The 12,915-nt window shown below is 41.8% G+C and overlaps 1 long non-coding RNA gene across 1 annotated transcript; it reads left to right on the forward strand.

Annotated features, from left to right (window-relative positions):
• The first annotated feature begins 8,840 nt into the window (after positions 1-8,840).
• Positions 8,841-11,608, forward strand: LOC138258714 (uncharacterized). The gene is made up of 2 exons (XR_011198521.1): positions 8,841-9,422; positions 11,393-11,608. It is a non-coding gene; the product is annotated as an uncharacterized lncRNA (long non-coding RNA).
• Positions 11,609-12,915: the final 1,307 nt, after the last annotated feature.

Genomic DNA, 12,915 nt, shown 5'->3' on the forward strand with positions numbered 1-12,915 from the left:
CACCTACCATAACAATTTCAGTTTTTACAATGAACCATATGCCCAAGACATGAACAGAGTCCGAACAAGAGTATGTCCATTGTAGTTACAAAGAAAGAGGTGCCATTTCACGTATCTTCCCTCACCCAAGGTCGCAGATCACCTTGCGAGTGTGCGGGTGTACTACAATTCTTGTGTCACCTAGCCCACTGTCATTCCCTAATGCAAATGCAGGCGTACTAACATCAAAAGCCAAACCAAAAATATAATGTTGGAAACATGTTGTAGTACCCAAGTTTGAAGTGGCCGGAATATTATCCAGGTCGTGATACCTTATCACATGGTTGTACTGGGCCACTGTGCCTAACTGATCAGAAATAATTACAAGCGTAAGAGTATACACGCAACCTCCTCCAACTTCTGCAATTGGTCATTGAGTTTGTATATGATCTGCTAATATTGTTGTAATTATGGGTAATCTGGCCTGCAGGCAGCGGCGGATCCTCCGCTATGGTGGAGGAGGGTCACCCCCCCCAGCAGCAGCCGCTGCAAATCCTTTAACAACAAAAGGATAGTAAACTAGTTTTATTATCCTTTCATTGTTAAACGGGTGGGGCCTTGGGGATGATGGGGACAAGGGGAGTGCACTTTCTAAGGCCGGCCAAACACACATGTGCACTGTGCTCTCTCCAGCCCGGCACTGTGTTACAGGGCTGCAGAGAAAGAGCAAGCACAGGTCCCAGGCTCCCAGACAGTCCTAACACTGCTCTGAGCAGCATCGGATTGGCCTGTGATGCCTGCTGAGGAGACGGAGGAGCTGCGGCGCGGCTCGCAGGTATGTTTATTTTTCTTTATATTTTTGTATTATTAATATTGCCCACCCGCCCTTGTAATTCTTGCGGGTGGCGACTGACTGCTGGGTAGAATTGGTGTCCTTGTGAAACCTGGCTGCAAACATCACAGAAAACACATGCCTACCAGGTTTACCCCAACTGGTTCACTAGCCCACACATACAGCTAGCCACACACTTGATCTGATCTTTTCTGTTACCGCACTTTGACAAACATTGGTACCACTTTTGCATTTGATACAAGTTTCAATCTAGATTCACAATCACATTTCTGTACAGCGCATCTAAACTCAATATTTAAAAATGTCTGCCATAATATTCAGTAAAATTATACTGCTTGGGTTTTATCATACATTCACTGAAATTATTAAAGAAATATCTTCAACTGCTCCCCCAAGGGAACGGTCAGCTGACTCTACAAAAATACCTAATTAAAACTCAATAAAGTCACCCCTTTTCATTGGAGGAAATATAAATCAGCCACAAAATAAAAACAAGAAATGGGTTTACAATGAATTGGCTGAAATGAAAATAATGGGACACAAACTTACATTACTTGAAAGGAAATCTAAATTGGAGATTAATAAAGTTTAATGTAAAGTCATTGTGAGAGAGTACGAAAAAGCTGTAAAGAGGCAAATACATTGTTGTATACTCAATACATACATAACATCCCTAACCCAACAAGAAATCTCTGTAAGATTTTCAGAAACATTTCCTGGCTGAACAATTTGACAATTTCAGTTCAATTCAATTTTATTATGTTATGGAACTCAACTGAGATCCACATAAAATAATACACCAATCCATCCATGCCTTCGACTATTACAATTAAATACACAGTATTATTGCTAAATACAGTACTCCATTGTCAGCACAAAAGTACTAGGTAGTCCAAACTCACAAAGCATACTATTCTGCAAATACAAATAAAATTCAAACACAATATAGGAAGAATACACTCAGTATTGAACTGCACAGAATTAAAAAGTGCAAGTGGCCAAGTAAAATGGCAACCATACAGATAGCAACCAGCTTAAGATAAGCTATTCTGCCCACTCAAGAAAAGTGAAATAATGCCATAAAATGTGATGAGCCACGTCATTAACACATTAAATAAGAATAGTCACAAGAATTACTTTTACATACCAGTAATTGGTGTCACCGGTGATGCCAATTACATACCAAACAAATCACCAAATTACTCATATATACAACATTGAAAAGTGCAAATGAGCAAGCACAGGGCCATCTGTGCGAATAGCTGCTAGCATGAAATAAGCAGCTCTGTCCACACCCAATAAAGTGTGATCGCACCATAGTGTATGTTGAGCAACCAACCTTAACTCATTCATACACCTGATCCTAAAGGTTACATTTGCATACCAATACCAATGCATATAAATGGCAGAAAGGCATCACTAAATAAATACTCATATACATACAAAATTAGAAGAGATTAAAAAAATTCATGTAAAAAAAAAAAAAAAAAAAATCTTTGCACAGATCATTTTAGTTAATGGAGCAAAGTATGAGCCGCAACTGCTGAAGTGTATTTCAAAAAGAGCGCTCTCAAAAAGTACTGGCGTGCAGAACAAAGGACTGGACATGCAAAAAAAAACATTACTTAAATCTTGTACATAGGATAGGCAAAGATCACATAACCTCTCTTCCTTTCATATACCTTCCCACATACCTTTAATAGCCTGTAACAGGAAAAAAATGTAATATCAGAAGCAAGTTAATTCTCCTTACTCAAAGTGACAAATTCCATAAAAGATATGGGGTAAGATGTATCAAGCTCCCGGTTAGCATTTCTTAAATAGCAAATTTTAAGAAATCGTTATTTTAGAAGTGCAAAATGGGATGGATCAAAAATGCGAGTCAGTAATAGCAATTTCTTAAAATTCGCAAACACAATTTGCGAGTTGCAAATACTGAATCGCAAAAGAATTAGTGATTCGGTATTTGAAAATTGCAAATTGTGAAAACGGCAAACCGGAACAGGCTGGTGACATCACAACCAGGAAGTGAGTCAGCCCATGCTGTATCCAGTAGCCACACCCACAGGAGCAGGCAGAGAGACACAGCACAGCACCAGGGAGGCAGTTGTGTGATCCAGCCCGGAACAAAGAGCAACATGGCCAATGATGGGAATGTGAAGGAGAAAGGAGACAGGAAGCGCAAGCTCAAATTCAGTGAGCAGGAATTGGAGGTGCTCACTGAGGAGGTAGTAAAGCACCACAACAAACATTTTGGGAAGAACTCACTCCAGGTACCTGAAAGTGAGAAGAGGAAACTGTGGACAGAAATCCAAACAAAAATATGCGCAGTGGGTGTTGCGCAGCGCTCTGTTGAGGAGATACCCAAGCGGCAGTACGACTTGCTTTCCCGTGCCAAAGAGAGGGTGGCCAGCAAGCTAAAGGAGGCAAGGAGAACCGAAGGAGGACCACCCACCCAGACACCATCTACACCATTGGAAGACATGGTGGAGTCCACACTGCCTCCTGTAGCTGTCAGTAGTGTCACTGATATTGACACCTCAGGGACCCATAGCACCAGCAAATGTAAGGGCAGTAATGATGTGTATCCCAATATGTGCAAGTACAAATGCCCCTTAGAAAATAGCTATTAACTCGATGCATTGTGAGAAGTAATCCGTGCCACATCTTACATACAACCCAACAATGCCTTATGGGAGTGGTAGTCCACACCCCTAATGTGCTAATCCCACATATATAGCAAGTTAGTGTACAGCCACACAGAGGAACAACACAAAGAACTCACAGTGATACGATGTTAGTGTACAGTCATTATTATTGTACAACATTTAGTGAAATATTCATAAATGACATGCTGTACATTGTCGTTGTAGATGTCCCGGGCCCTGACGCAGCAGAAGGTGGAAATGTGGGGGATGGCGGAACACAGCCACAGTCCGACTCAAACACCAGTGAGTCCTTCAGTATTGCACCAACTAGACGGAGAGCAAAGGTGTTACCCCTCCCAGAGTATAACCTGGACTCAGATGAAATGCCAGATGAAGTACCCACACCACCCCCAGAGGCCAGATCCACAGGAAGACAGCAGTCACTACCCCAGTGTCAGTCAACTCCCCTCAGGAGGCGTCACAATGCGGGCAGACAGTGCACAGATGAAGGAGAGGGCCCATCAATTTTTGGCAGCCTTGAAGCTTCCGTGCTGAAAGTGCAGTGCCTGCAAACCAAACACATGAGGTTAATGCACAGGCAGTTTGTGTCTCACAATGACAATATGGGTGTACTGCACAAGCAGTTGGATGCACTCAATGAAAACATGGGATCTATGCACCATCAGCTGGAGTCTCTGAATGAGGGACAGCAAACAGCAGCCGAAAACACAAAGGAGTTGACAAATGGCATTAGGGAACTCTGCACTGAGATTCAGCAGGAGCGTGTCAGCCACCGTAGGAGTAATAACCAATTTATGGGAAGGTTTGATGGGTTCTGCAGATCGGTCAATTGGCTTGCTAGCTCAACTGCCTTGATTTCACGAAGTTCTGTGGGCATACAGGTGGAGATGGCACATTGCAGCCAGGACGTTGCACAGGGATTGGTACAAATAACCAATGTTCTGGATGCAATGCAGACAGCACACAGTGCTACAAATAGCGAACTTGATGGTGGGGATAGTGAGGAGCTCTCTAGCCTCAGCAGTCTTACAGCCCCTGTGATGGATTCTAGGCATCACAGTACCAAACAAAGTACTATCTTGGAACCCGCTACAAGAGGTTCCAGCGAGGCCACTAAGCACTCAAGTAGAGTGCGCGGAAGTAGGAAGTAATGTAGGGGGCTACATGGGACTACCTTAACATGTAGCACTACAGTTATACTATGATGCTAATAGTGTGGCACTGTTACTCGCACATGTTTGCCTATAGTGCATAGCTATGTCCTATTGACACATATGTTACTTGAAGTCAAGGTAATAAAGATGCTAACTACAGAAATACATAAAAAAGAAGTGGAGTTGCCATAACTTATATCAGAAATGGTTGCGTGTGATGTCAGCACTTCTTTTCCTGCCGTCTGCTGCACTATTCCTGTCTACTTGGTAAGGGGTGGCAAGGGATCACCATCCTCCTCTGAGTCCGGCTCCGGGGGTCCCAAAGGTATGCTCGTAATGTTGTGCAATATAGCACATGTAGCCATGATTTTGCAGGTCTTCTTAAGGCTGTACTGTAGTGCACCTCCACTCTTATGGATGCACTTGAAGCGGCTCTTCAGCAGTCCGAAGGTCCTCTCTACCACACTGTGGGTTGCCCTGTATGCAGCATTGTACCTCCTCTTGGCTGGCATTGAAGGGCTCAGGTAGAGCGTCAGTATATAGGTCCGCACTGCGTAAGTACTGTCTCCTGGAATGAAAAGAGACTAAAATGAGTTCTTGTGATATCTGACATCACATTTACATCAATGCAACATTGTCAACTATTACATTACCCAGTAGATTTCCTTTGCCAAACTTCCCAGCTAGTAGTCTTGTGTGAATTCCGCTGTGGTGAAAGATGTACGAGTCATGTGTGCTACCTGGGTACCTGGCCACGAGATTGGTTATGATGTTGGAGGCATTGCTAATCACTTGTATGTTCATGGAATGATGGTTCTTACGGTTCCATTAAACATACTCGGTGGCTGATGGTGGACAGATTGCTACATGTGTCCCATCGATGGCACCCATGACATGTGGGAATTGTGCAATCTGGTAGAAATTTATTTTTGTCTGTTGAAATTCCTGTGGGGTGTTGGGGAATCATATGTGCTCTTGTATTTTGCTCAGCATGGCATTGAGAAATGCATTGAAGAAGTGTGAAAGAGGACTCTATGAGACCCCTCCTGCTGCTGCTATCACCCCTTGATAGCTCCCTGAGGCTAATAGGTGCAGGGAGCATAATACCTGCACATGGGTGGATATACTATTGGTCCTGTGTGTGGCATGCTGCAGTATGGGTTGTAGATCAGCTTTCAGGTCAAGTATCATGGCTGAGCTTAACCTGTACTTCTCACAAATTACATCCTCTGTCTGGTCAAAAAGGGTTATGCGCACTCTGAAAATGCGCTCCTGTCTTCTCCTCCCTCTCCTCAGACCTGGCAAGATCCTCATTCTCCTCGCCATCAGTAGAGTGCAGCCATTGTGGAAAAGAGGCTGAGTCATTCTGGGCCTCTTTATATCGGTTGCACCTGGTTACCACCTGATTTCAATTAGTGGTAAATTGCATGTGCAAAAGGCCATTCTGTGAATATTCTCAGTTTGCGTTTTTTTGATGCATCGCATTGCAACACGGAATTTGCGTGTCGCAATCAGCGTATTGCAAATTGCGTCAAAATTTTGCGGCTGGCTATCTGTGAATCGCAAATCTATGTGGCAATATGCATTACGCAAATAGCTATTCGGTAATTCATGTCCCTCTTTGTGATACGCTGTTTGCGACACGCAAAATCATGTCAATGTCGCAAATAATCACTATTTTAGCGATTCCTTATTTTCACTCTGCGAATGTCTTTCATACATCGCATATGACATTTTTGCATTCGCAAACGGCCGATTTTTGCGATTCGCACCGTTTGCGAATGTAAAAATGTTTGATACATGTGGCTCATGTTTTTTTTTACAGATACAACTTTCTATTACCTGCTCATACATCGCATACTTCAAACAGTACAAAATATCTCTCTTCCTTTTCAAAGCGTGCACTGCTTTTTTAACCAAATTTTAAGAGAAGTTTTGGAAAAGGGGAATTCACACAATAAGGAAATCTGAAATATTTCCAAGGCTTTTAGGAAATTAGCATAAAGTGCACTTCTTCCCTTCAAACCATGAAAAATTTGAGCGCAGATATGATAGAACCAGTTTCACAACCAAATATGCTATTCCCCCACCTCAGAACAGCTCCATAACAAGCACAGTTGTAGAAGGAAGCCCAAATTGGAGCTGAAGGGACTGTAAAGAATCCATAGAATTAAGATTACAAATTCGGCTCCATATACACCCTTCTACTTTCTCAAAGAAGGCCCAATGCCACTCATCCATTACATCCCAGCCATAGCTCAATGTAATTAGAAATTTTACCTGATAACCCAAAAGTACGTGAGCAACATGCCTTTGCCCACAGCACTTACAAAACCTGTTTAAATGAGAGGTCTGGGATAGCACATTACTTTTATAATTATGTATGTGCTCATGATTTAGGCAGTTACTTGAAAAGATTTTACCAAGGTAGGAGTAAAAGTGCACCACTTCCAACCAGACTTTCCCTAGAAACCAAGTAAATGTTTGCCTAATCACACAACCTGGTATTCGAAATGGCATAACCTTACTCTTTGATATATTCATTTAAAAAAAGTATTCTTTAGTTTATTTCTCCAGTGCTGAAAGTTGCCTTTGAAGGCCTCTTGGGCTTAAATCCAGTAAAATCATGTCATCTGCGTAGAGGAGGCAATCAACAATCATTTGGCCTGGATTTGGCGAACCCCCCTCTTTTTTTGCCAATTCTCCCAGGAAAGTCATAAATCTAAAGTGAAAAAAGTAAAGGGCGCGAGCAGGCACCCCTGCTTAAAAACATTATGCATCTCAACTCTACTAGACAGGCTTTGGTTCCCCCCCATCAGGACTTGAGGCCATGTAGAAGAGTGCAAAGCAATTATTAACCTCAAAAGATGAGCAGGCATCCCTAATAATGATTGTTTTCTCCACAGCGTCCCTCGGTTAACCCTATCGAACGCCTCTGAGAAATCAATAAAAGCAGCATACACAGGCATACCCCTCGCCAAAGGGTATTTTTTAATTAAGGTTTGAAAGGTGGTGATATTATGAAGAGTGCCACTATTTTTGCCAAAGCCAGACTGCTCAACAGGAATAAAGTTGCTACCAAATGCCCACTCCTGGAGCTGTAATAATATACTTTTGGCAAACTCCAAAGCATCCAGGAGGGCAATTTGTCCATACTGGCAAGGGAATTCTTCAGTCCCTTTTTGTGTAATGAGACAGTCATGGTTCCCTACCAAGATGAGGGAATGTCACCATTTGAATAACAATAATGGAAGAGTGGATATGAAAAATCAGCCCATAAAGAAGCATCCTGCTTGATTACCGAGATTGGAAGTTCATTAGGACCCATCACCCCTGAAGTGCTAGCACCCTTATTAAATCCTTCAATCTCTTTGTCAGATGATGGGTCATATACTTCCATCGAGTCAACTTCAACACTAGGCACACACTGAAGGCCAACAATTGGATTACAAGCATATAAATGCAAATTATACTGAGCACACTCATCATCAGATATTGGGATGGCCTCAGCATTTATCCTGGAACCACAATAAACAGCTATTAGAGCCCAATATTAATGCAATTAGAGGAAATAGCAGATTCTCACAAGCTAATCCATTTCTTATCCTCTTCCTTTCTTTGTTCTACCACCTTCAGTCTTGTTCTTTTATGCTTCAGGCGATTAATTTCCTGCTGCCTCACCCTCCGTTTTAATTGTTTCCTGACTGGCAAGTTTAGTTCCATATTCACATTTTTTTATGGTCAAGTGTACTGCCATTTGATAAAGTTTTGTTTTGACCAATGACTTTGTGTTTCACCACTGCGCATATTAGTTGCTCAATGTTCACCAGTAGCACATGGTATGTTTTGTTCAGTTTAGCCGCCTATGGGCTTTGACATTGCATTAGCCATTACATTCTGTATTCTGCCTATTGGCTTTGACATGCTGTATCCAGTCTAGCCGCCTATTGGCTTTGACATTGCATTCCTATTGGCTTTGACATGATGTATTCAATTTAGCTGCCTATTGACTTTGACATGCTATTAGATATTCTGCCTATGGGCTTTGACATGATATTATATATTGCATTTTATATTCAGCTTAACTGCCTATTGGCTTTGACATGATATTATACATTGCATTTTATATTCAGCTCAGCTGCCTATTGGCTTTGACATGATGTTATATATTGCATTTTGTATTCAGCTCAGCTGCCTATTGGCTTTGACATGATATAAGACATTGCATTTTGTATTCAGCTTAGATGCCTATTGGCTTTGACATGACACTAGACATTGCATTTGATATTTAGGTTAGCTGCCTATTGCCTTTAACATGACATTGCATTTGATATTTAGGTTAGCTGCCCATTGCCTTTAACGTGGAGTTAGACATTGCAGTTGAGAATCCAAGCTGTATTTTTCCAAGCTGTGTTTTTGCACCAGATGAACCAAGATGTTTTGCTCTCACAGTAGACTAGACCTGATAAGAGAGGGTACATGGGCGTTGTTTCTCTCTGCTTGAGCTTGGGAACAGGAGTAGTCTTGGAGACCTGGCCAGTCTCCAAAAGGCTTGCTCAGTTTCCCAGGTCTGAGAGGAGGGGGCACACCTTTGTAACAAATGTAACAGGCTGCAGAGAGTGAGATTCGAATCTGCCGGACCTCGTGCTGGAGCTTGGCGCCAGCTGCCAGCATCCCGTGTGGGTAGATGAAACTCTTTCTCGCGGCTGACAGGGGTCATCAGCTTGCAGACCTTAGAAAGATGTAGCTGTAAATAGTTCCTACACGGTGAAGTATTTGTTTTGCTTTGCATTCAATATCTTATAAATATAACCTGCTGTGTATATTGCAAACTGATATATTTTGTTTGATTAACGCGGACTGGAAAGCTACTAATTCGTCATTCATATAACAACAATAAAAGTCTTCTTTGACCTCAGAAGTGTATTTCTGTTGTGTTATGTTAGTGCTTAGAAACTAAATAAGAGGAAAGCACTACAATTGGTACCAGAGGTCGTGGGGTGTCGGTCATTAAGAGGTGATTAAGAAGGGGTTTGACGAGTTAGTAGATTTCTAAGTGCACACTTTAAAAGTGTAATTGTTTTTGTTGTTTGGAGAATTACAGAAATTGTTTTCTGTTTGGAGAATCACAGTAGCACGGCAGACCATGTCTGAGAATACATGTGTTGATGAACTGCCTGATGGTGCTAAGAAAAACTGTGAATTGTTTTCTGTTTGGGGAACTACAGAAGAAAATGCATGTGTAGCTAAAAGGCCTGATAATGTTTTGAGAAATAATTCCTGTTGTATATATGTAGAAAACGTGTCTTTTGGAAGTAATGATGACAGAAAGGTCTGGATACCTTTATCTGCTTACAGAGAAATGCAGGAGAAATGTAGGAAGTTGGAACATGAAAATAGGAATTTACGTGAGCAAATTAGCCCGACTGAAAGTTATAAAAGGGCTGTTTTTGAAGAATCTTTCTTGTCCCATTCCAGTAATGAGGGGGTTAAGACAGCTCCGAGCTGCACTGAGTTTTCGTGTGAGCCAGGGTTTTTACGAGCGAAGGATTTTAGAGCAAGACACCCCGAGTTTCATTAGCTTGTTTGATTTTTGGAAAAAGAATAGCCCTCATTTGAGTGAAATCCTAACACTTTTGTATATGGTCACTGTGAAAAATGATATGCAGTTGCGCGCTTGTGATTTGGCAAATGAAATAATGCAGACTTTAGGTTTCTGCGCAGTGCAAGAAGGAAATACTTATGTACATTTAAATCATGAACAAGGAAAGAAAATAGTGCCCCTAGCTAGAATCATACAATGGATCTGGTACTTGCAAGACAGGGCTAGAGTACCACAGATAAAAGAATTACAGATGAAATTGTGTGCACCATTTGAATTTGTGTCTACTGAAGATAAAAAGCATGTTTGTTTTACTAATGATTCATTGACTGAAATGTTGTTTTCTGGCACCGTAGAAGGAACAGCATTGTATAATGTGTGTCAGATTTTAAAGCAAGAGCTACATGAGATGTGTCATTTTTATGCTGATTTTTGGTTCTTTGATAATGTTTTAGCCACATGGCTTGTACCTAACTGGTTCAATTACCTTGCAGATGTTAATGAGAAAAATTCAGAGAGAGAAGTGTTCACCCAGAATTCTGCCTTAGTGGGGATGGCTAAGTGGGTGCCCCAGAAATGTGAACAGCTGAGAGAAAAAGCCACTTACAGGTGGGCAGAGATGAGAGAGATGCACATTCCCCTAGATTTGATAAAAACTGTGCAGCACGCACAAAAGCAGTCTGTCATGCAAGCAGTCACAGAGCAGTTGGGGAGAGGAAAGTTACCAGAACAGAAATGGCAAATTGATCAGGTTTTAGGGAGAGTGATTGCTGCAAATTACCAAGGAAAAATCGAAATTATGCTGATACCTAGAAAAGAATCTGATTCATTCATACAAATTGGAGACAGAATGGCCCAAATTGGCAAAAATGCAGTGAATGGAGGTTTGTTAAAGAATGAGTCTGCCCCAGCCCTTCTGACAGTGCAAGAAAAGGGAAGCTGTGGCGCAGCAGATAAAAACCTCAGTGCTGATGTGTGGGCTGAAGCCCCAAGTGATCCTCCAAAACCTGCAGAAAATATAACAAAGGGCCCCAAAAACGTCCTGCTGATTATAAAACAGGGAAAGAAAGAGGAAGGGTGCAGTTTAAATGAAAAATGTTATTTGCAAGAAAAGTCATACTTGTTTCTTTTGCAGATCCGACCACGTTTCGCCACTGTCCCTGAGTGCGCTGTGTGGTCCCCCTTCCGGTGTGTGCGTGTGGGGTCGGGGAAGGGACCGAACCCCCAACCTGAACCTGGCTGAGTAAAGTGCCAGCACCATGGATCCATTTTGCGCAAACTGCGCCTTCAGTTCAAGTTCAACTTGTTTGATTGCATTCTTCAAGCTGTGATTTCTTTTTTTTTTTTTCCCTTCTCATATGGAACTCTGACTTTTGCTTACCTTCCAGCAAACCTTTCAGGTGGACCGTGCCTCTTTACATGAGCAGAACTCATGCCATATCAAATTGCTAACACTGTTGAATTAGAGACTCATTCAGAAAAAAAAATTGCTCAGTCTTTTCTATGTAGATGTATCTGATGTGAAAGGTTATGAGATCAATGTGTTAATTCACTTCTATTGCTTTACAGGGATTGCTTTGATCATAATGTTTTTTTTTGTGCTGATGTTTTTTTTTTTTTTTTGAAATATGAGATATGTGAAACAGAAATTCATTGGTCAAAGGGCGGAATGTACTGCCATTTGATAAAGTTTTGTTTTGACCAATGACTTTGTGTTTCACCACTGCGCATATTAGTTGCTCAATGTTCACCAGTAGCACATGGTATGTTTTGTTCAGTTTAGCCGCCTATGGGCTTTGACATTGCATTAGCCATTACATTCTGTATTCTGCCTATTGGCTTTGACATGCTGTATCCAGTCTAGCCGCCTATTGGCTTTGACATTGCATTCCTATTGGCTTTGACATGATGTATTCAATTTAGCTGCCTATTGACTTTGACATGCTATTAGATATTCTGCCTATGGGCTTTGACATGATATTATATATTGCATTTTATATTCAGCTTAACTGCCTATTGGCTTTGACATGATATTATACATTGCATTTTATATTCAGCTCAGCTGCCTATTGGCTTTGACATGATCTTATATATTGCATTTTGTATTCAGCTCAGCTGCCTATTGGCTTTGACATGATATAAGACATTGCATTTTGTATTCAGCTTAGATGCCTATTGGCTTTGACATGACACTAGACATTGCATTTGATATTTAGGTTAGCTGCCTATTGCCTTTAACATGACATTGCATTTGATATTTAGGTTAGCTGCCCATTGCCTTTAACGTGGAGTTAGACATTGCAGTTGAGAATCCAAGCTGTATTTTTCCAAGCTGTGTTTTTGCACCAGATGAACCAAGATGTTTTGCTCTCACAGTAGACTAGACCTGATAAGAGAGGGTACATGGGCGTTGTTTCTCTCTGCTTGAGCTTGGGAACAGGAGTAGTCTTGGAGACCTGGCCAGTCTCCAAAAGGCTTGCTCAGTTTCCCAGGTCTGAGAGGAGGGGGCACACCTTTGTAACAAATGTAACAGGCTGCAGAGAGTGAGATTCGAATCTGCCGGACCTCGTGCTGGAGCTTGGCGCCAGCTGCCAGCATCCCGTGTGGGTAGATGAAACTCTTTCTCGCGGCTGACAGGGGTCATCAGCTTGCAGACCT

This window comes from Pleurodeles waltl, chromosome 9 (genome assembly GCF_031143425.1).
Source record: "Pleurodeles waltl isolate 20211129_DDA chromosome 9, aPleWal1.hap1.20221129, whole genome shotgun sequence".
Classification (NCBI taxonomy): Eukaryota; Metazoa; Chordata; class Amphibia; order Caudata; family Salamandridae; genus Pleurodeles; species Pleurodeles waltl.